Source organism: Mycteria americana, chromosome 1 (genome assembly GCF_035582795.1).
Source record: "Mycteria americana isolate JAX WOST 10 ecotype Jacksonville Zoo and Gardens chromosome 1, USCA_MyAme_1.0, whole genome shotgun sequence".
NCBI classification, from domain to species: domain Eukaryota; kingdom Metazoa; phylum Chordata; class Aves; order Ciconiiformes; family Ciconiidae; genus Mycteria; species Mycteria americana.
In genome coordinates, this window is record NC_134365.1 from 83656453 (window position 1) to 83680087 (window position 23635).

The window sequence follows — 23635 nt, forward strand, 5'->3', positions numbered from 1 at the left end:
TGGGATGAAAGGCTTTTAGCCATTCTGTGGTCCCAGCACAGCACTGGCAGCCATGGATGGGCTACATTGGTGCTGTGGCCCCTCTCTACTGGGAACACAAGGACATTTCACCTCCTTAGCTTGTGTCATCTCTGGATACCCTGGTGCATTCAAACTGGGTTTTCAAGAACCATGCTCTCTTCCCAAAGACAAATGTCTCCCTACAATTTTAGTTCTACCTGCTTGCTCCTCTTTCTCAGCTCAGCTATAGTAAGAACTCCCACCAGAGCAGAGGCAACTGCTGTTCCCCATACACACAAACACAGCAGCAGTAAAACACCTGGTATCTGACCACAATCATTTCACCCAGCTTAGGAACACAAACTGCACATGCTGGAATAAAACACCAAAGTTAGAAGAAAGCGGCAGCTTCTCCCCAGTGTATGAATATGGCAGAAAGCATTGACATACCTCTTCTATATCATAAAAAAACCCTCTCTTCCTTCAGTGCTGCTACAGTCCCTGGGCTGAAGTAGTTTGCACAAACTAAGCCACAGCCTCTCTGCACCAAAAGAGACTGGATGATGCACAGCACTGAAGTCCTCAGCATTCACCTGTCCCTTCAACAGCGAAAACCTGTCCCTAGTGTTTCCCGTAGCGTAACCTTTCTCCTGCAAATCATCTGCAGAGGCTGCTTCGTTACTGGCATGCAAAGGATAGGCAAGGTGATTTCTGAGCTACAAGCTGCAGCTCCACTAGTCTCAGAAGAATCTGTGTTGTTTTGCACTCCCCTATCTCTTTTTACTCATGTAGCATCTATTCTCAACACAAAAGTGTTACCTGGAAGTGACCTCTAGAGGTGTACTGGGTTTTGGCTGGGGTAGAGTTAATTTTCTTCATAGTAGCTAGTATGGGGCTGTGTTTTGGATTTGTGCTGGAAACAGTGTTGATAACACAGGGATGTTTCAGTTATCGCTGAGCAGTGCTTACACAGAGTCAAGGCCTTTTCTGCTTCTCACTCCACCCCACCAACGAGTAGGCTGGGGGTGCACAAGAAGTTGGGAGGGGACACAGCCGGGACAGCTGACCCCAACTGACCAAAGGGATATCCCATACCATATGATGTCATGCTTAGCATATAAAGCTGGAGGAAGACGAAGGAAGGGGGGATGTTTGGAGTGATGGTGTTTGTCTTCCTAAGTAACCATTCCACGTGATGGAGCCCTGCTTTCCCGGAGATGGCTGAACACCTGCCTGACTATGGGAAGTAGTGAATGAATTCCTTGTTTTGCTTTGCTTGCATGCATGGCTTTTGCTTTACCCATTAAACTGTTTTTATCTCAGCCCACGAGTTTTCTCACTTTTACCCTTCCGATTCTCTCCCCAACCCACTGGAGGGGGGAGTGAGTGAGTGGCTGTGTGGGGCTGAGCTGCCTACTGGGGCTAAACCATGACAAGAGGTCATCTAGACCAACCTCCTGCTTAGAGCAAGATTATTATCAATACTAGAGCAGGTCAGCTGCAGCTTCATCTCGCCAAATCTTGGAAATTTCAAAGGTTGGACTTTCCAACATCTCGCCGGGTGACTCATTCCATTGCTAAACTACCCACCCAGTGACTTTTTTTTCTACTGTCCAATATGAACCTCAGTAATATCACTGGAGACCTCACACAGGAATTTTTCTCCATCTCAATATCATTCCTCTTTCAGATCCCATCCTTATCCATCAAACTCCCACACTAACACACACCACCTTGCCTTTACATTTTCAAAGGTTTGTATAGGACATACAGCTGTAAAGCTCCTGTTAAATATGACCTCATTTGTTTCCAAGTTTAGCATTACCAGAAGGACAGTTTCAGGGATGGGAATTTCATGGGTTTGTGACTGTGCAGTCATGCATTTTTAAGAAATAGTTACTATTCAAGTGCAGTATTTTCAGTAAGGCACTGAAGAACAGGATGTTTCCGAAGGTGTTTCCAGGGGACCACTGTTTTCCAGTGGTTTTAGGGTCCCAAAAGTTACCAAGGACCATTTGGCCATCTCACACCAACACAAATTTGTGATTCTGTTTCAGGACAGCCTGTATCACAGAATGCCCACAGAGACTGCCAGGCACCTTCCAGAACCTAGAGTGTTGTCTTAAGAGCGTCACAGAGAGACCGTGCAAAAGGTCAGGAGATCTGAGTACCAGGAGCATAAACTGCAATACCAGACCTTCCAAATGTGAAAGAAGCAAGCCGGGCAAGTCCTGTCTCTACATTCTCAATGGAAGACAATAATCAAAGGAAACCTGCAAACTGTGAGGATACAACTGCCCTTGGTCATACTGTGCAGCTCCCCTTGAAGCCAGCAGGACCTGTAATTATGTACACACAGGAGAATATACTTCTGAGATGATGCAGGGGTGCTTACAGCATAGTTTTACTTTAGAGGAAAAAAAAACCCCAAACCTCAAAATCCATGTTAGAAAGACTTGGTTATATATTCTGACAGAAGAAACAAAATGAATGGGCATAAGGAGGCAGGAGATGCAGTGTAGGCGATTCTCAGCAAAGCACTTAACGGTGTCTCAGAAATTATGCTTGCAATAAAACTTGGACATAATAAATGGGTTGAGAACCAAGTATAAATGCATAAATGAACAGTAGCAATGGGCTGCACTGTATCAGATAGCATTAACAACACATTGGAGGTGATAAGAGCTTCTTAATTGCCTCAGTGTAAATACCTAGATTTCAAAGGAGGGAAGTGGCTGCAGCTGGACAGCAAGAGAAATCAGAATGGTAGACATCAGCTATGAAAATCCCACAAAGTAATCACGAAATATGATTCTTCACTGACCAGTACATCAATACTAAAGCAGACCCATGGTTTTCAAAACAATTTGGCATAATAAGGGGATGAAAAATAGTCCTGGGGGCGTGAGAGGAGGATCAGTTTGGATTTAAGAATGGCAGATTGATACTGTTTCCACAGCAGTCAGTGACAAAACTCAATCCTCTACTGCCTGGTACTGCTGTGGCCAAGCAGCACACTCATGCAGACTGAGTGTAAAAATAGTCCCCCACCAGCACAGCCATTGGAAACACCTCATGGAGTAGGTATCAAATAACAGTGCAAAATATAGAGGAATTGTAAACAGAGGCTAATAGTTTCAATGGGAGAAGTGTAGGACCATTAGAAGAAAGTGTCAAGAGATCTGGGATTAGCAATATTCTCACACGCTGTGCATAAACTCTGTTACCCGCTATGGCCAAGCTGCCAGTATCCTTTGCAAGGTTTGTCTACGCCGTGAAATGCATGAGTAGGCAGGGATACCCACTTAACCAGGAAGGTCCAGAAACAGTTTTACAGCCACAGCAGAAATGAAGTGCCCAGAAGTCAATGAACTAATTTAAGATACAGCTTCTCTGCAGACATAAGGTCCATGTCTACATAGTGCTGTAAATAGCAACATGGTATGGATTCTCCAGCTGGTGCTGTGTAGACATGCTGCACAGATATAGAGAGAGACTGTACCTCAAATTACTGCATTGATTTCTGGGATCATCTGTATTGAAAGCATAGCAGCAACCTGGAACAATTCCATTCAAGTGTGACAAAAAGACTTCAAGGGCTCTGTTTATGAAGAAATTATTTCTTCCCATCAGTCTGCCCTAATTTTATTCCCCCTTTTGCTTCCAGAGATCTACCCTCTCTCTCATATGGCAAGTTACATAAAGTCCAGGTAAAAAAGCTGAGGGAAGTGACAGACATCTGCCATGCACTTGAAAGAACCAAAGAGCAGGGTGGGGAGTTAACTGTCACACACTACAGGGAAAAGTCACAGTAAAAAGATACTGGGGAAGAGAAAATTTAGGATGTCACACTTTCCCATGATTAAACCCTTTCTGAAGATGTGTGAATGACAAGGAAGATTGCTGGGGTTTTTTTTGTCTTTCATATAAAACCAGCACAACTGGGACCTCAAAGGTCCTGTGCTCAAAGGAGTGGATTTGATCTTCTAGATGTATGAATCAGGAGTTACTGTTAGTGAGATTAAAATACTCTCTAGACTGGGCAAGCAGCAATTCATGGAGCAGTGATTTTTTTAATTTTTTAATCACTATGCTGATGGGATTCCCTTTACTAGAAATTTATGGCTACAAGCCATGTAAACCCTGAAAAACATCAAAATAATAATCATTTAGACTGAAAATTATCCATCAAAGCCTTTTTCAAGAGAAAGATGGGATAAAGGTAAGTTAGCTTGTCTATAAAATGTTGAGGTTTACAGATTCATATTCAAGTCTCTAAAGGTTTTGGGATTTCTGAGTTTAAATAGGAATCAGTATTGCCTTTTACTGCACTACATAATACAAACACAAAGGTTCCTTCAACTGCCACAGGTTTACCATGGAGGGGCTACCTGAACTGTTTTGATCACATATCTATAGAGTCAAGACTTCCCTGTTGACCCTCCAGTAATTTATATTCTTCTCTCTACATGACAAGCTCTGCTCTCTCACCCCCTAGCTAGCAGAGAAAGATGTAACTGGAGCAGAGCTGTGAGAGGTGGGAGGGGAACAGGGAGCAGTAAATACATTAAGGATCAGTTTCACAGGTAAAGACTTATATAAATCAGGGTGCTCACTATAATTAATTCTGCTCAATGTGTGTGGGGGGTCAGTTTTCAGCTCCCTCTCACCTTCAAAAAAAGGTAAATCATCAATAAGGCTAGAAGTCAAAATTATTTTTGGTTTGGTTTTTTTTTTTTTTTTTTGACAGCCAAATGTTTTCTTCTGGCAACAAGAGAACTCTTGGGTATTTTGCTGAACATTTCTGGAGAAAGAAAAAGCTTCTACTTCAAATCATGTTTTTGCATGTTTCAAAAAGCTTTCCAGCTAGTTTTCTCTAGTTGAGATTTTTATATTGTTGAAAGTAAGTAAACGGAGGAAAGTGAAAGCTCCTCTCTCTTCTACTTCAGCTGCTGGTTTGTGAAACCATCAATATTTCAGGAAGGGAAGCTTTTAATTTATTTCTTTAAGCCAAAGATTCATGTCTTTTCCTTCCTTTGGTCTGGTAAGGCTAGGAAGTGAGCACCATTTGGGGACACACTCCTGCTTTGTGTGACTCCAGACCAGTCCGATCCCTTCTTTGTTTTCTCTGACTCTTACACTTGCACCAGAACTTCTGCAACTGGAAGAAAACCCCTCCTTCCACACCTTCTGGAAATCAGATTTCAGGTCAAAAGATCCCCTAAATCAGAAGAATCTAAGCATTCTTTTTTTTCTGATTCTGCAGAGACTGCTAGTCCCAGCTGAGGACGAAATTCCCAGCCTATAGCTCTGTCCATGTTCCCCTTCATAGATAATGATTGACTAAAATGAAGACATGACTGATTTATAACAGTGTATTCCAGTGCAGAGTTTGTCCTTTGTCTGGATTTTTAAATTGGCAGCATCTGCTTCACACTACCATCAACTCACAGCGGTTTCCACTATCTCCTCAGGCTATGATGAATGTAATTTTTCAATGTTTGCCTGAATCCCACACAGCTGTAATCAGCAATTATTAAAAACAGCAAACACAAATAATTAAGACATTTCCAGGACATCCAAGCACAGTCATCCCTGGGATGCATGCCTCACACTGCCATGGGTAGAAATGTTGTCTGCACCACCCATGTGATATCGTGAGGGAAAGAGCAGCTTTACCTCCATGTCTTGAGCCCAACTCAAGTAAGTTGGACAAAACAGTGTGGGTGAAGGCACCCAAGTGATCTGACATTTTCAAAGGAGACAGGGGGCTTAAAAGTGACAGGCTCAGTTCTGGTACCATAATTAGGCTTGTAAACATGGGGAAGCACAAACAGTGGATTAACTCTGACTCCACAACAGCATAACTACCTGTAGTATGTGATGTCATTACATTTACTTTAGTATCTGATGTCATTACATGTACTATGGTAGATCAGCCAGTGTCCTTCACCCCCTCACTACCAATTTCTCCCAAATACATTCCAATGCCAAGAGATTTCAATCTTCATTGCACTGACATGTCTTGACATGTTGCTTATCAGTCACATGTTCCTGTTGTCTTCTCTAGTTTGGGCTCCTTGATCAGCCTCCATTACTGTAATGCACTGTAGTCAGGAGTGCCTATAAAACTCTGACATAGATGATGTATTTTGCTAATGTGTAATATTTTCTGCCCCTGATAATAGCAAAAAAAAAAAAAAGAGTAGGTTTTTTACATACTTTCTCTAATGAAATGCATCTTCTTTTCCAAGTGAAATTGTTGGATAGGCATACAATTACAGGGATACTAAATAAGTGTGCTTATATATTCAAGTGTACTTATGTCAGACTTAAATTCTAGTGAATAATTAGTGTATATATGCATGCATACTAAAGGGGTGGGAATGCTGGCTGAATAACCAATACACCCATCTCCTCCCTCCTCTCTCCAACTTACTTATTTTTGCTGCTGAAATCACCAGACCAATTTGCATCTGCTGTAAACTGGCATAACAGTGGAAATCAATGGACCTACAGCAGTTCCCATTGCCTGACAGCTTTTATGCGTACAAGACACCTATAAATCTAGGAAGTTTGATTAGACCGCTGGTCTACCAAAAGTCCAGTCCTGAGAACCTCTACTCCCAGAATTAGCATCTTTGCTCTTATCTTATTAACATCTCTGCTTTAATCTTTATGTATGCAAATCTGTACAGAATAAACTCTATTCAAGTGAATTGAATCAGCATCAGATCAAATGGGTCTCCCCATGTTAATAATTCCTTAAGGGACAAGAAACGTGAAAGATTTTGCCTCCAGATTTTGCATTTTGGTTCTTGCCTTGACCTTCAGAGAAAGAAATATATCCAAAAGAATGTGTGTGTGTATATATATATGTATATCTATATATCAAGAGTATTTCTCATTATTATAACTACCTGTTTAACTTTTGAAAGAGACACTGAACCTCACCTTTTAGGTTTTAAAGCAATCTCTATGTGCCAGAAAACAGGATGAGACTGCATATGAGAATATATATAAGGTCACTTAGATGGTCCTACATGTATATTCTCTGGAGTGCTGTGCATTCTTCTGTAGCACCCAGTGCTACAGAGGACAGTCAACTGGACTACCAGCCATGCCAGCCAGAGATAGACTCCAAGCTACTCATCTGGCATGTATGTGCAGAGATGGGCCTCCAAATGCTTCTGTCTTAATTCAGTTACTTGTGATCACACTGTCCCACTTGTGTTCACACATCCCACAAAGATGATCAAAGGACTGGAGCATCTGTCATATGCTCCAGGAGAGGCTGAGAGAGCTGAGACTGTTCAGCCTGGAGAAGGAAAGGCTCAAGGAGACCTTACCAATGTGTATAAATAACTGATGGGGGAGGGTGTAAAGAAGATAGAGCCAGACTCTTCTCAGTGGTATCCAGTGACAGGACAAAAGGCAATTGGCACAAACTGAATCACAAGGAATTCCATCTAAACATAAGAAAACCACTTTTTTTTTTTAATGTGAAGGTGGTTGAACACGGGAACACATTTTCCAGAGAGGTTTTGGAGTCTCCATTCTTGGAGATATTCAAAACATGACTGGACATGGTCCTTTGCAACTGGCTCTAGGAGACCCTACTTGGAGCACAGGGGTTGGACTAGATGATCGCCAGAGGTCTCTTCCACAATCAGTATTTCTCTGATTCTGTACTACTGCTCAGCAAAAAACAACGACTTTCAATATCTAGCCCAACACAAATGAAAACAGCACTATTCCTCATCCCTGGCTTTCCTGAGAACTACCCTTGCTTGTGGTTAAAAGAGTGCAAAGAGAATGGCAAATATCCCTCTCTGGCACTTTGTGAGTCAGTATATTAATTCTCCCTGTATCATAAAACTTAAAGTACAGATGACTGTGTCTTTGGAAAGCCAATGTGAGGATGCAGAAACAAGTAAACCAGCTTTGTCTTCCCTACATTATACTTTCCTTCCCTGCTTCCTGCCATGCTACTGACCTGCATTACTGCGGAGCAATGATCCCTCTCCACTAGCCTGGAGTTTGCCATGACCTGAACCAGCTGCAGGTCATGAAAATGACAGAGAAAGTATGTGATTAGGATGGAGCAAGGCCTTGTGCTTGCAGCTGGCAAAAGCATATTGTGCCCTCTGAGAAAGGATAAGTACCACGGGCTATAGAAATATTCACAGATAACATCAATTCGGAAACTGGGAACACAAGGGAAGGTGAGGGGAACAGCAGGGAGAGGAGGCACAAGGAAGGGAGGGCAAGGAACAGGATGCCCTACACAACTGCTTTTTATACCACACCATTTCTTCACCCTCCTAAGAGGACAAAACACTGTTGACGCCGTGAGCCACACACCAAAATGTCCATGTGTCCAAGAGCTGTGAGACAAGTACCACACTCCTTGGAGAACTGCAAAGAAGGGGAGTGCTGGGAGTGGTTTCCAGTCATCTGTCCTCTCCACTACAACATGAGGACGGGCACAGCATTCAGTGTTGTTGGCAGCCCTTACTGGCTTGCTCATTCTGCCATGGGAGAGAGATACAGATTACACAGCCTTGCTGCCTGCCATGTGATGCAGTCCTATGACAAGAAGCAGGCCCACACTTCTTGCCAGCTCTACATGATTAAAGAGTCAACTAGTTGCACAGCTTTGTATCAGCAGTTAGGAAGCCTGCTCACTTACACCTCATGGTGTTTCTACTGCATAGGGCAGGCTGAAGTTCAGAAGCCCACATGGACCACAAGAAACTCCTGTGTGCCCTAGAGACCAGCACATCAGGGATTTTCTATACCTCTGTGGGCAAGGACTCTGCAGTCAGGCAGTGACAGAGGCAGTAAGCTGTTAGTACCCAAGTTTTCTCAGAGCAAATTGTCACCCTGGTCATGTGTGTTGGATAGTGTATTTGTAGACATGGCTTTTTTAGGTAGCTATGCATCCTAAAGACTGGGAAGGCTAAACCATTTACTTGGTAGGCTGTAATTTAGTCACATTATCAATAGATTATAGTGTCTCTGTACAATATTTATAAGCAGAGAGACATTTACCAAACCCATTTCCTAGCAGACCCATAAAAAGACTAGCATCTTACTGCTTCTACTGAGCTTTACTTCATGTTACTCAACAGAAACCCTAAAAGAAAGAGGACAGTAAAGAGCAAATTAGTCTTCTATACATCCTATAAAAAGTATTACCCTGGAAAAGTTCAAACAAATGAGAAAAGCAAGACCTTTTTTTATCTCTGTTCCCCTGTCAGTCACAGTCTCAGCTTCCACAGAGATGCTATTCACACAGGTTGTAAACAAAATGAGGCAAAGAGCTTTTCTCCCATTTATCCATAAAACACCTGCCTCACTCCAGATGTTACTGAATAGAAATAATCAGAGAGGGCTTTATTTTAAACACTAATCACCAAGATTATGAAAAAAAAAAAATCCTTGTTTTAGCTCATATTTTTAGTATAGTCAACACCCTGAGATCCAGGGCTCCATTTTACTTGGTGCTTCACACCAACAGTCCCTGTCTTGAGTGGATAACAAGCATGCAAGTTTTATCTGAACTAACTGCAGAACATCATTCAAACAACAGCGTCTACTGCTTTTCCGCATGTCATTGTTAATATAATTCCTGCTCAGTAACATATTAAGAGGTGCTGAACTCAACAGGAATTTAGGGCACTTGGAAAGATCAGCTCAGAAATGCACGGGTATTCACAGACAAATGCCCTCAATTGCTCTCTGCTGCCGTAAGCTGCTTTTATACTACAATTTCATGGCTGATGCCTGCTCATTTTCTTCACACTGGTAATCTCATGGGGCCACTGGCTTCCCTGGTACTCAACCCATTTAAACCAGTTGAGGACCTAAGTAGTCCTTAGTCTGCCTCCCTGCTACAGAGACAGGGGCTTCATTCCCTCCCTTGGCACCATCCTGGAAAATGAAGAAACACTGGCTCAGCCAATGCCTCATGCTGGGCTCAGTCAATTTCTGACGTACACTTCCCAACTACAGAAGACTTAGACCATGAGCCAAGTGGCCCAAACCACCCTTGCTATTCTGTGCAGCAATGTTTCTGGTTGTTTAAAATTAATTAAGATTCTTCTGTGACCATAAAATTATCTGGTCGGGTTTTGTGTCTCAAGACAGCTGGCAAAAAGTTGGATCCTCCCCCATCCTGAAACCAACCAAAAAATCCCATGAGATATATCTAATAACTTTCTGTGAGATGTAGAGGAGTCAGTTATATCCTACCAGCCATGACACCCTGAAAAGATCCAGCTGTTTTAATTACTTTATCATCATCACTGCTCATCAGTGTTTCACCATGGAGTGTAAGAAGTGTTGAAGCTGGGTGTAAGTTTTAGTTCAGTTTAGACTGCATTAGAGAAGATTCAGTGGTGTTACTACACTAATAAAACCTCCAAAGTTCATGTAGGTTAAGTTTCTTGAAAAAAATACTGGTATGGGTTTTTAACAATGTTCTGCACACAGTGAGATACACGAGCAGATTTAAAGTATCATAGCAGAGATTTACTGTGAGAGAAATAGTTACTTTCTTCCCCTACACTTCTAGATAATATTTATCTGCAGGAGGTTTTAGGCTTTCTTGTAAAAGCAAATAAAGCCTGGAGCATATTAACTTCCACTGCAGTAAATCACATATTTTGATACTGCTACACTAGCTTTATCAGAGGAGTGTTAAAAAAACTCTGGAGAAGAGTAGGAATTAACAAGTTAGCTTGCTCTGTAAATGTCTCCATGAAAGCTCACATTTCTCCTGTATCTTAGATAATATCAAATTAATTCTCCAGCAATCACTTATGTTTTTCATAAACTGTTCCAAATTAAGTTCAAATCTATGCACAGTGAAAGAGAAGAATTTAAGTCTTCACTAAAACAGCATCATGGTTATGAGGCCTATGGGCAAAATAAAGGATGTTCATGTATATATTTAATTGCCTCCAACTTTTAATTTTATTATCTTAAAGCATACATTGTGTGTGATCACACACTACTGTCCAGAGTCACAAAACACCAATAGATGAAAATGTATTTGGTGTCACTTTAACACATCTCTCCTTTAAAAGAGGGGTTTTTTTCCTATTTATTTTACTCCAGTGGAACCTGATGGGCTAGATTCTTACCTGTTGGCCATACAAAAGCTCTTATTTATGTAAAACATTATCAGATATGAATAGGAAAGACAGACCCTCAGCTGGTTAGTTCAGAAGAAATAAGTATGATTTGCACCAGGGCATTTTTCATTTTATATAGGAGCAGAGCCACACAAGATGCAGGCAGTGAAGTCTCAGTTCCCACGCTCTTCACATTCATTTTAGTACACAAGTATAGGAGTAAGAACTTAATGGGTATTACCAAAAAGAGACACAGAAATCAAAAGACCAACATGCCTCCACTCTGCTGCCTGTCTCCCAATCACAGATATTCCAACCTGGGATGTGGGGTTTTGTGGACATATCAATCTGTTCTGAAGCAGGACTGAGTTGCTCTTTATGTTAGTGGATTTCACCAGTCTTTTTAAAGTGTCATAAATGGATGAGATCACAGACATTTGAAGACCAGCAAAAATACATCACAGCCCTGTCAGACAGAATGCATGCTTTGAATATGCATTAGCAATAGTGGCTGTATACTACACAGTGATAGCCAGGTTCCATTTACTACCTTTAATTAATAATTGAAGATATTGACTACCATAGTTTCAGATTGCTATTTAGTATCCTCCGATATATAGATTGATAACCTATATTAACATAGCACGTGTCATGCTGAACAGTCCCCAAACCCTTTACCAATTTAATAAACTGACACAAAAGCTCCCTTCCCAGTTTTGAAATGCAGCTACTTCTGAGACAAAACATGGCTACTCTTCAACAGCACACTGGAATACTACCAAATGGTGAGAACAGCACATGAAATATTTAGAGGGCAAACAGACACAAAGCCAAAGTAGACCAGAGCAGAACTCCAGTTCTGCCCAGACACCAGGAAGGCATCACCGTCTTTAATGACACCAAGATCTTATTGCATTTCTCATCCCAAGTGCTGACAGGATGCCTCTTACTGCTATGTTGGAGATCAATTCAACATTACCCCAGAAGGACTGAATCTGTGGCTTCGAAGTCTCCACACCAAATATATAGTCTTGCTGGAGTGTTTAGCAAAACAAATTTCACCTAAGTTAAGGCATTCAATGGTGTTTCTGACAGGCTAGCCACAGCACACAAGACATGGCAGTGTTCTGGTTCATGCCAGTTTTATGTCTCAAACTCAGGAGGATAAACAAAAGCACAGAGAAAAAAGGTGCAAAATGTTAGATCCAAAATGACAGAAGCCGATGTGGCATGAAGTCCACTGGAAGATGTTAGCCCATCACAATTTATCGAACAAATTTGTTCAGGACAAGCAAGTTTATATCAGATCAGTGTTCTCATAGGGAAAAAGATTTCTCATTTGGTATTTGGAGCCTTAAGTTAATTCATTCTTTTGTTGAACCATTGCCTCACTGAAGCAATGACCCAGGGTGACTTTGGGGTCTTAACCAGGCTCTCAGCTCAGCGGTCAACACTCAGTTCCAGTTGCATTACTACGCTCCAATGCCCAGTCGTGGCTGTTACTCCAGAACTGCATAGCCACCACGCCGCAGAGATATTACCGTCTAAACACCGCACTGTTACTGTACATACCCAGCACTGTTCATGCAATATTCATATCTTACCCTCTTCAGGATTTAAATATTAAGTATCACAAGAGTTTACATTAAAGCCCCATTAGCAGTAAATGCTCTTCTCTTGGAATGCCAGCCATTTTTATCATCTAAATAATCATAACAAAGGAATGTACCCCAAGTAATAGAGATCCTTTTTTATTTTTTTATTCTTTCCCAAATAAGTCATGCCAAGATAACTCAAGTCAAGCAAAAAAAAAGACAGTTTCAAAAATTCCCCCTCTCTGGGAGGAAGACATTCAAGTGCATTTTCGGAAACATACATTTCCCCTTTTATCTTTTCAAATTCCTGAAAAAACGCATGGTTTGCAACTGAAACAACCAAACTTAATGGCATTAATTGAAGCTGCAGATATCAGGGTAGTGGAAAATAAACACGTCTCTGAGCATTTCAGGAACATTTGAGAGTAATTTATTTGCATCAAAGCCACTGCAACAAAGTTCAGCAAACCAAGTTCGTAACAACAGTTGGCTAACTAGAAAAGGAACCAAAGGAAAGCTACCTCCCTTGTAAGCTGGAATTGGCTTTTTTTGGCTGAAGAGGAATACTGCACACTGAGAACAGAAGGGAAGGGTCAAAGTCACCAGAAGAAGGCAAAGATACATCTAAACACCTACCATTGCCCGAGTGATTCCACTTGGAGGCAGGACGCTGTTGGCAGTCTCCGCTCCCACAGTCAATCCAAAACTTGTAGGGAACCACATGCCATAAGAATCTAGATGATCCTTCATTCAGAATTTAGTGCAGAATTTTAACGTGCAGATTTGTGTTCAGAATGGCCAAGCAGCAATGAGCTAAATATTCATTAAATTAAAAACTTAAGTTTTTTCCAAGCTGAAAGAATAGTTTAAGTCTATATTGTGTTCTCAGTATTCATGGAAAAACAGCTGGAGAATCCCTCCATGGTGTGACTGGAGAGCTAGGTTTTTGGATGGCGTTTTTTTCTGTCTTGATCACCACTGAATTGTTCTTAATAAAGTTTAGCCTTATACTGGGCTATAGGCCTGACTCAGGCCCTATGTATTCGTTGTCAAGCAGAAGCAACTCTGCCAAAAGTAGTTGAGGTACTGTAAAAGTAGAATGTGACTCCATGAATGTGGATGTGAGCACCAGAGAGTATAACTGTGGGCTTGCCACTTCTTTCCCCAGTGAACCTGTCTATATGTTATCAAGATGAAAAATACGATGTATTTCTTACAGGGACTGAAATGACAAAGGAAACTCCCCACGTATGCCCACTATAGCGGGTACATTTGGATTGTCAAGCCCTCAGGCATTAGCCCTCTTATTGTTTGTGTAAATCAAAGATGTTTCAATCTTTTGAAGTAACTGTAGGCTGTATCAATGGTATCAGCCTAGGTAACTGTGGGACACTAAACCCCACTTCACATTGCATCTGGGTGTCACATAGCAGGCTTCTTATGTGAACTGAATACAGGTGAACCTCCAGTTCCTCACACTCTGCTGTTAACCAGGTAGGGTGGAAATGGTGACCCATGAAACACATCTGTCCTCAGACCTGTCCTCCCTTTAAGGGTCATCTGGCCTTTTATATGCAGCTCTCTATCACACTCAGTGACAACTGCAGGCTCCCCTGCTCAAAAGCCAAATGTGCTAGTGTTCCTACCTAGTGAGAGGAGGTCACCAAATATACCAGCTACAATTACATTTTCTTCAAAGCTGTAAAAGCTTTCTATTCAAGAGTCATAATTGTCTTCTCGTTGGAATAAAATGTGAGATATTTTAGGAAGCTGTTAGAGAAGCTGAGTGGATTGAAGTATTGTTGTGCTAATTAAAGCTTCTTTGATTTTTGAACGCTTAATCTCAACACTCTATAAAGTGAGCATTTTTATAGAAAGACCAACCATGGGATATAATGCAACTCTAAAAGTACCTGTTAGAAGCGTTGAGTACAGAACATTTCTCATCTTCTTTTCTTAGCAGACTGAAAGGGAGCATGAAATCATGGTCTTTCTACAGTCTTCTGAAGTGAAAATATACAATCCTATTTACTTCTGTGGGCTCTGGTTTACGTCAAGAGCACAACAGTTCCTTCTACATATTTGCAGAGCCTGGCTGCAGCAATGCATAGCAGCTGCTTTCAGGGACAGCACTGAATCAGATGGTCTGATTTTCTTTGGCAGCCAGGCCATCTGACTTAGGCGGCTAGCCCTGAAGGCAGCTGCTCCAGATGTTTTAGAGGAAAAATAAAACTTTAGCAGTGAGTAACAGCACACCTGTGAGAAAGGTTTCTTTTTGCTTTCAGAGGTAAGAATCATTTTATGCTGTGGAGTATTAGGATTCTCATTCATTAAAATATAAACAAGGAAGTACATATTCACACCTGAGATTCATACGTTTCCATAAAGCAAATATTTTGTATCAGTTAATCAAACAGTACATGTAAGCTGAGTAACTTCCAAGACTAAGTGTTAGGTAAATCAAATTCATGTTGAAATTATCAATATTATATAAAGAAGGTAACATATAAAAAGAGCACCTTTTTACTGAATGGACTCTCTCCCTCTCTGTGTTGGAAGTCTGCTGAATTAAGGACCAAATAAGATTGTGTTAGTCTTTGTTCCCCTTATAACCTGCGTGCCAGTGCATCTGAAGAAGATAGGAGCTTATTCCATGGATTACCAACATGTCTGTTATCTCAGTTACATCTGGAGGGCCACAATTTTTTCCTCAGTGTAGGCAGCTTAAGAGAAAACCTACAAGATAAGGAGGCTGCTTGATGTAACCAAAGGAAGGACTCAATACGCAAAATTTTTTTAATCGGTGAAGCATAAAAGACAAGATAGGAGGATTTGCATTTTGGGGGAAAAAAAACATGCATCTATTTACTTTTGAGATTAACTAAGAAATTAGCTCATAGACTCAACTAACCCAGTACACAATGTTGATTTTTTTTTATGGAGTCATTTTAGAGGGCAAAAAACATGTCCTAGGACCTAGTCCTGAATGTGCATAGTTTCGCTTGAAAACCTCCACTTAGCAAAACTGACCACATCACAGTTAAGTATCTCAGTACAAGATATAACAAGGGGTAAAGTGACTGTGAAGGCTGTGGGAAAGATGAGGAATCATAACGTATGAGTTGTTATCTTGTCAGCATCATGGCCAGAGGAACCTAGCGGGAGCATTTTCCACACAGAGGAGGCAGCACAGATGGAAACAGGCAAGGTCTTTCTTCAAAAAATTGTATGATTATGATACAAGAATTGGCATTCCCAGACCTAATAGAAAGGAGCTTTTTGAGCTAGATCCATGACAGGTATGATGAGACAGACCACAGAGGACCTCAGCAGTGAAGGCTCTGGGAGTAGTATTTCACAAGATGAAGCGTGGCCAAGAAGGGAGGAAACTAATAGAGGGATATAGAAACAGGTAATACGGCAAGTGAATCGTAGATTCAGGAAAACGGGTTACACAGCAAGATTACAATTTGATCCAAAAAATGCAACATGAGCTTTGCTAAGGACAAAAGGAAGAAGATTGATACTGTAGAGTTGATAAACAAGCATTTCAATCTTTGTACACAAAAAAGAACAAAGGAAGAAGTAATGAGACTTTTGACACACCTAGAGCCATCAGAACTCAATGACAATGATCACACTTTTGAAGTGAGGCATGGACACGAGTACCTCATTGACTTAAGAACACCACCACAGAGCAGCTAACAGACAGATGACTTGGACTAGACCCATTTAAGACTGATAACTGCAAATCCTTAGTGTCAGCTCAACAAAACAATTTTTATCAATTTATAAGTGAGATTCAACAAGACTCACTAAATATACTTGAAGGTATTGATGAATGAGGATTTCCTTGACGAAAGCTTTTCTTGATCAAGGAAGAAAAACAAATAAGTAAAAAAAATCACATGACAGGCCACGCAAAATGTTCTTCCTCATATAAGGTTAGGGTATTTTCACTTCATTTTCCTACAGGTAATCAGCACTCTACTGTGTATGCATCCCATACAAACTGCACATATCTACAGAAAGACCTGGCAGTCTTTATAGATGGACTTCTAACACACAATACCTTTGGCATAAAATAATTATCATTTGTGTAATTGCCTTCTTTATGTAGAATACAATATTGAGACATGGCAGGCATAACTGTGTTGGACCAGTTCGCATGAAACGCACCTTGAAAAAACAAACAATTTTCAAAAGAAAACAAGACCAAGTCAGTTTGACTTGCTCACATTCAAACCAAACCAAAAACCGTGATCAGTCACACACATTGTTAGAAACCTGATTTCAAGTCAGCACTTATATGATAATGCTAGAGGCAGTGGTTCAGATTCAGGAATGTAGCCGTAATGATAGTTGATACCCACAAGTCTTTGGAGAACACAATCAGTAGGCTTAATCTTATTTCCACTGGTTTTGGTGGAACTGGGTGCTGTCTCAGCAGTGAAAGCAGCAGAGTTTGGCTCCAGAACATTACTTACTCAAGGCTAGTCCAAAGCCTTTGGAAGCCAAACCCTTGGATTAATTGTACTGTAAAGCTTGAGTTGACATTTACAAGCCTCTCAAAGCCCATAGCCACATTTCCCATTCACTGCATTGCCATTTCTTATACCATTCAATAAGAAAACCATCAATGAACCAACCATTCATTTCAGATAGAACTGGCCAGTAGTGACAGCAGAGAAACCAGACTCCAGAAAATAACCAGACAGAATAATCCTGGATAAGATCCTTAAAAATTATCTTTAATTGATGCCAAGTATGAACAGATGAACAAGTACAGAAGCAGGTAAAATTGCATAGATGAAAACTATGCATTTCAAATAGTTCAAGAACTCATAGCATTAGATGTTCTAAAAATGATGAGCCAAACAATTTCACTACTGGAAGTAAAATGAGCTGTAATGTGACAATGAAGTACATACTTGACCCAAAGTGTAAGCGATTTGTAAATGGTGGAAATAAGTACAGCTGTGTCAGCTTAAATGGTTTGTTGCCCTGATGGTGCACTTTCATATGGAGACTATTCAGTTTATATATTTCACATCGGTAATATTTGATCTTTAAAATCAGAGGTATGTCTGAGAGGCCATATACAATTCTATTGACAGCTGTTATTTATTCATTTCAAACCGACATACTGCAAAAACAATAGTTTACATGTAAAGGAAAGGAAAAAAAGATTTCATTTTAGCAGATTATAGGTAAGGGTTTGCTGAATTTAGTCATAAAAATATCATTTTTACTTTCGTACAAAAGTAAAATATACATTTGATCCCAATTACATTATAGAAATGTCACTGAAACAATAACATGGATCAAAGACTGATGTACCTAAGGGAAATGAATGCAACATCTTCATTTTATTATAGAAACTAGAAATGGAAGATGATTTTTTTTATAACTTGTAGTGACATTTGCTAGAGCCTGTGAACAGGTGAAATATACAGAATTACATAGATATTAACAGATACTTTGAGATGAATTTCAGTTAAGACCTCAGTTTCATTTTATTTCGTTTGAAAATATCAAAGCATGCTATGCCTTGACAGCATAAATTGTTGACCTCACCGGTGGCAAGTTCACCTGTACTGAGTGAAACAGTAGAACACCCTGAAGTTTCATTTTTGCAGATACGAATACTGACACCTTTAAGAATACTTGAAAAGCATTTCAGGAAAAATAAATTCTCTACACCTGATTAAGAAGCCAAAACAACAGAAAACAGAAAAAGAAACTCAGCCTGAAATAAGTCCAACCAAAACTGAAATGTAGGTCCCTGGTTAAAGCATCTCAGAAAAGGAGCTTGTTTCAGACTTGTGATATGCAGGTCTGGAACAAACTTGCCATGTTGTTCAATTGCAAGGACAGCTTTCCAATTCCATCCAGCTCTGTGGCTATGGAGGTTAAATCACACTTTGGAGCTGATTCTGCATTCCTGCAAGTCTGAAATTACTGTGACGATCAGTGGCATCAGGCTGCGGGAAGCCTATGGGATCAGACCATTCCTGGAAAAGCTGCGGTACTTCCCTCTTCTTTATGCTAGGGGAAATTAATTAATCCAGAATGGCACCCCTCTAAAAACAGTTATCAAGCTAATATTTGGAAAGGAATATATTCTCTCCATATATTACATACGTATGCAGAAGATTTTATTCTAAAATACAACTTTCCACCTTTCTCTAATAAATTTCAAATATTCCAGTCCTAGTGTTTATTTGACTTTTGTTAATATATGTGCATATAAGAAACTGCACTGTCCAAGTGTGAAACTTGCCCTCAGTTCCTTATACTTAAAAATAAGCAGGTTTTTATGTTACACTTGGGCTTCAGTGCTCTCATAATAGAAACAAACTTTCTGTACTGCTGTCTAACGAAAACAATTGTCCCTTAGTAAAAAAGTTGTCAATAAAAGTTGCCACTGCTCCAATTTTTTATTTGGGCCAATGCAGCCTCTAATAAATGATACACAGCTGATTTGCTAAGAAGGGTCTGATCCCTGAAATCTCTACTTGGGCAAAATCACTGCTGAAAACAAGAGGACTTTTGCTGAATTTTGTCCTGTCTCTAGTGCTTGGTACTGTCTTTCACATGCTTGCCCACATGATCAGCAGTACATCAGGCTAAGCACGTGCACAGTTAGAGACTTTGTAAGTGGAAATTAATTTCCTTGGGCCATGATCATTTGTTAGTGTAACTTCCCACAAGGCAGTGGGATTGATTCTCCTCACACCTACAAATGTGTAAACCAGGAGCAAAGGAAGGAAATCACTGGAATTGTTACCAGGAGCAACATGTTAGCCCTCAGTAAGCCAGGCTGTGAATTTCCAGCATTCACGTACTAAGAATTTTATAGCACGTGGCCACAATCTGCCCAGCCACCCCCTGCAAAGTAGGGTCAGTTCCATTATATTTAATGATTACTAAAGGCTCATCTATCTGAATGAACTTGTGAGGCAGATGAGGTAAACTGCATTAAGCCCCATTGTGTTCAGAATTAAAGCAGCCTTAATTCAATTCAGCTCACTTTCCTTCCAAAAAGAATGACTCCAAATCAGATTAAGGTTGCTTTTATACTGCAACAGAATGTCCATGCTGGGCTTTAAAGCAGTTTAACAAATCTACTTTAAATGCACACCTTTCATTAATTCGGATTAGCTTTCCTGAAGTCCCCAGTGGAGATAAGGCTTAAAAGACTCCATGCAGGGAATCTGCATGAGTTTGCTAGGATGCTGTGAACTCACACCCTGGCTTACTGCACACTAACTTCCTTGGGAAGACAAGTAAATCCAGTTCATTGTCTCTGCTGGAGCTGCCACACAGAGGATTTGAGCTCTTGGCAGTTTGGCAGCAACCTCTCAGATCTGTGAAGGAAGGGGGTACAGAGCCTTTAACTTTCACTCTCCCCCTTGCTCCTCTGCCTGTTCCCTAGTGCTCTATAGCTAAGGATGGTAAGACCAGATGGGGAATTTTGGCAGTGATACCAGCCTATGGGATTCCTGCCCACTGCCTCTCCACTTCATTCCTGCCTCTGCACCACAGTGCACTGCTGCCTTGCTGACACCAGAGAAGTTCCCTCATCCCCTTCACTGAGTGGATGAAGAAAAAGCTGTATGGGGGCAACTAAGAAGGCAGCATAGAGCAGTGGCTGGTAAAGGAGGCTTGGGTATGACTCCTTATGCTGGAATTGCTGCCTTGCCTCATCAAACTACAGCCCAACTAAGACTGCCATATCTACTGGTTTCTCTGTCCAGCATAACATGGGCATCACTTCTGGGAGGTCCCTACCAAATGAAGGTCTCTTCTCTCTTTCAGAGATGCACTAAATTGGCCATCAGCTCATTTCCAGTCCTCTTCCACTGACACAAACAACCCCATAGAGCTCATGTGTGGCAAAAAGAAACATATGCCAAAAGGGGAAGAAAAGAGAAAAAGAAAAAAAAAAGAAAAAGGAAAGAAAGAAAGGATGCTTACTGGTAAGAACAGGCAGTTTGTTAAGTGCACCTTCAGGCCCACAAAGACATTTCAGCACTCCTGTGTAAAGGGAGTAAGAGCTTTTTTTGTTTGGTTGGGTTTTTTGTGTGTCAAACTTGCCGAAAACACGTGCCTATGCTACATGAGGTTAATTCCTGTACTCCATATGTATTGAGATCCTTTGCAGTGAGCTATAAATGGACAAAGCAACATTCAGGTTCCCCAAACCACCCCGAGTCCTAATGATCCATCTTGGTCTCCTGACAAAGAAGAATTGCTGCATGCAGCACTTTTCTCTTTATATATGCAGAAAGATTATCATTCTGCTCATTAAACTAAGGTGTGCATACCCAACTATGGCAGAAGTTATCAAACTGAGGCCTCATCTCCCAGATGCTGCTTTCTGATCATCAGTCCCACAGCACTGAATTGATTATTGCTGTTTAGTTTAGTTGGTTCATTGTTTTATAAGCTGAGTGCAGCATTCAAGTCGGTTTTGACATGAAAAGTCATAGCCTAGAAGTCAAGAGTTTGGGAAGATCAGGACCACCAGAATTTAATGGGGAGAGAGGGGTAGGATGGGCAGGGGCATGAGCTGGGGACAGGAAGGAAGCTTCACAACATTTACCTAGAGGATGTAATGCCCTGTTTTATATGATGCTTTGCATTTCTTGCAGGAGTTAGAGCTCCCTCAGTTCTTGATCACTTTCTCATCGTTAAGATTCACAGAAGCCACACAGTGAGAAATAAAGTCAAGTCTTTCTGGAAACCTGGCAGATCAGGCTTGTGCGTAACTGCAGAGTTAGGGTTTGTTTTTTTTTTTTAACTCTAAGTGCCTTGATTTTATATGCATGTGTGTCTGCGCATGTGTGTGACACACACATACGCAGATACATATATATATTTATACACATATATACATATATCAGAAAGACAGGGGAAGAAAGGATCTGTACAATGTGGAAGGAGAAGTGTTCAACAGCAGTTGGCCACATGCTAAGTGCAGAATGAAGATCCTCAACTTTGTCCATTTAAAAAATAAAGATTAGTGCCTACATTAGCTCAGATCAAAGGTTATTATCTTCCAGGGCCTAGCAGTCAAGGCTGGCGTATTGCAGAAGATACCTTCTCCTAGTGTTGCTTCCTTCACCAGATGATGGTGGAAGTAGCGTAAGGTTAGGGCCCAGAAAGAAGAATATGGCTCAAAGGATCTGCGATGGGATTTAAGATCTGACAGACTGCTGAAAGGGGATGGAGGAGGCAGGGGCAGGAGGGCACTGGAAAGGCTCTCACCTACCTGCTGGGGAATCCAAGGGAAAGAAAAGCACAGCCCTGCAGCCTGGTTGCCTGACTGGGCGATGCCGCAGTTCATGCTGGACCCTAGTTCCTCCTGTGTCCTGCCATGCTGGGACAGGCTGCCAAAAAGCCATCTCAGGGAAAGGAAGGGCAGATACAATGATGGCAGAGATGTCTCTATAAACAACCTAGGGAAACTTGAAGTCTTGCATAAACACAACTATGAGTTATTTGGCAGAAGCAAATGCTGAGCCTTGCAGCATCGGACTAGCTGGGGAAGGAAGGTATCCCATGGGCGCTGGTGGTCTCTGCCCGCCTCTTCTGCGTCCCTCTCACTCGCACTTGCTCTTTCTTTCTTTCTCTGCCCCCTTCTGTGCTGTACCAGGAGGCAGCACAGAACACTCCTGACAGTGTGTTGGTGCCTTGCCCTTTCCTTCGCTGTCTCTGATCAGCTCAGTTCCTGGAGGCACTTTCAGCAATTTAGGGGATGTAAGATAAAGGCACTGCGCAACTATCTAAATCAATCTATCTATTGAGTCTCTTCAGTGAGTTTTAGGGGAATACAAAAAAGTCTCAACTAATGACTGCAAAAGAAACCAGCTGCTGCAATTTGGATGCATATAATAAATAAGTTTCATTTACATTCTGAGAATGCACCAAAAAGCATGCATCTGCACCTTTCAACTACAAAGGATACTAGGTTTTAGGTGTTGCTATATATAACTCGACTTCTTAATTTTCCATATAGCTTTCCCTTTAAGGGATGGGATATGTTCCTTTCTGACAACGCCTGGACAAAAGCCAACACATTTCCCTGAGCAATGCAGGAAAACAATCAGGTTTCTCTAATGAGTTCGTTCAGGCCCTCGGTCTATCAAGCACTTTTTTTAATTTTGTTTTTATTGTTATTATTATCATTGTTATTATTATTATTATTATTGAATTCATGCATTAATTAATTCAAGTTACACCTTAATCAAATAGGCCATAATGCTGAATATTTGAACATGCTTTGATCTCCAAAAGTTATTGTTCCCATTTGACTAACATACGCACTTAAATACAGTACTTTAAATTACTAGTCAACGATTTAATAAATTAAGGAGTGCACTTCTGGTGAATGCAAATCAAAAAGAAAAAGAAAAGAAAAGAAAAGAAAAAAGAGAGATAAAGGACCTATTTTTAGAAGATTCAGTTCAAACGAAAGCTTATCCGCTATTGTCTGAGGTAACGTTTCAGGCATGCGATTATAAAATAAATAGTATCAAATTCAAACATGCTTATATTAAACTCCATTGTGCTATCTTGCAACAGAGGGGCTTAAAGTTTGTATCCAGTTCTGGACAGGGAAAAGGAAAAGTGTGTTTAAATCATCTGCATGTAAGAGAACTTAGCAGCATTGCAGATGTTTTGTCTTCAGTTTTGTTTGTTATTTTCCTTTTAGAATAGTTCTTCTATGGACAGCAAAAGAGACCAGGCTTAAGTGTGTATTTAATAAGGTGCTGTAGATTGGAAGTATGTAATCTTTCACATACGGGGTGGAAGGAAAATTTGCGCTTCTTCATAAAAACCATGGCAAATGCTTGCTGCAGGTTTTTGCTAAACTTTTTTTTTATTATTATG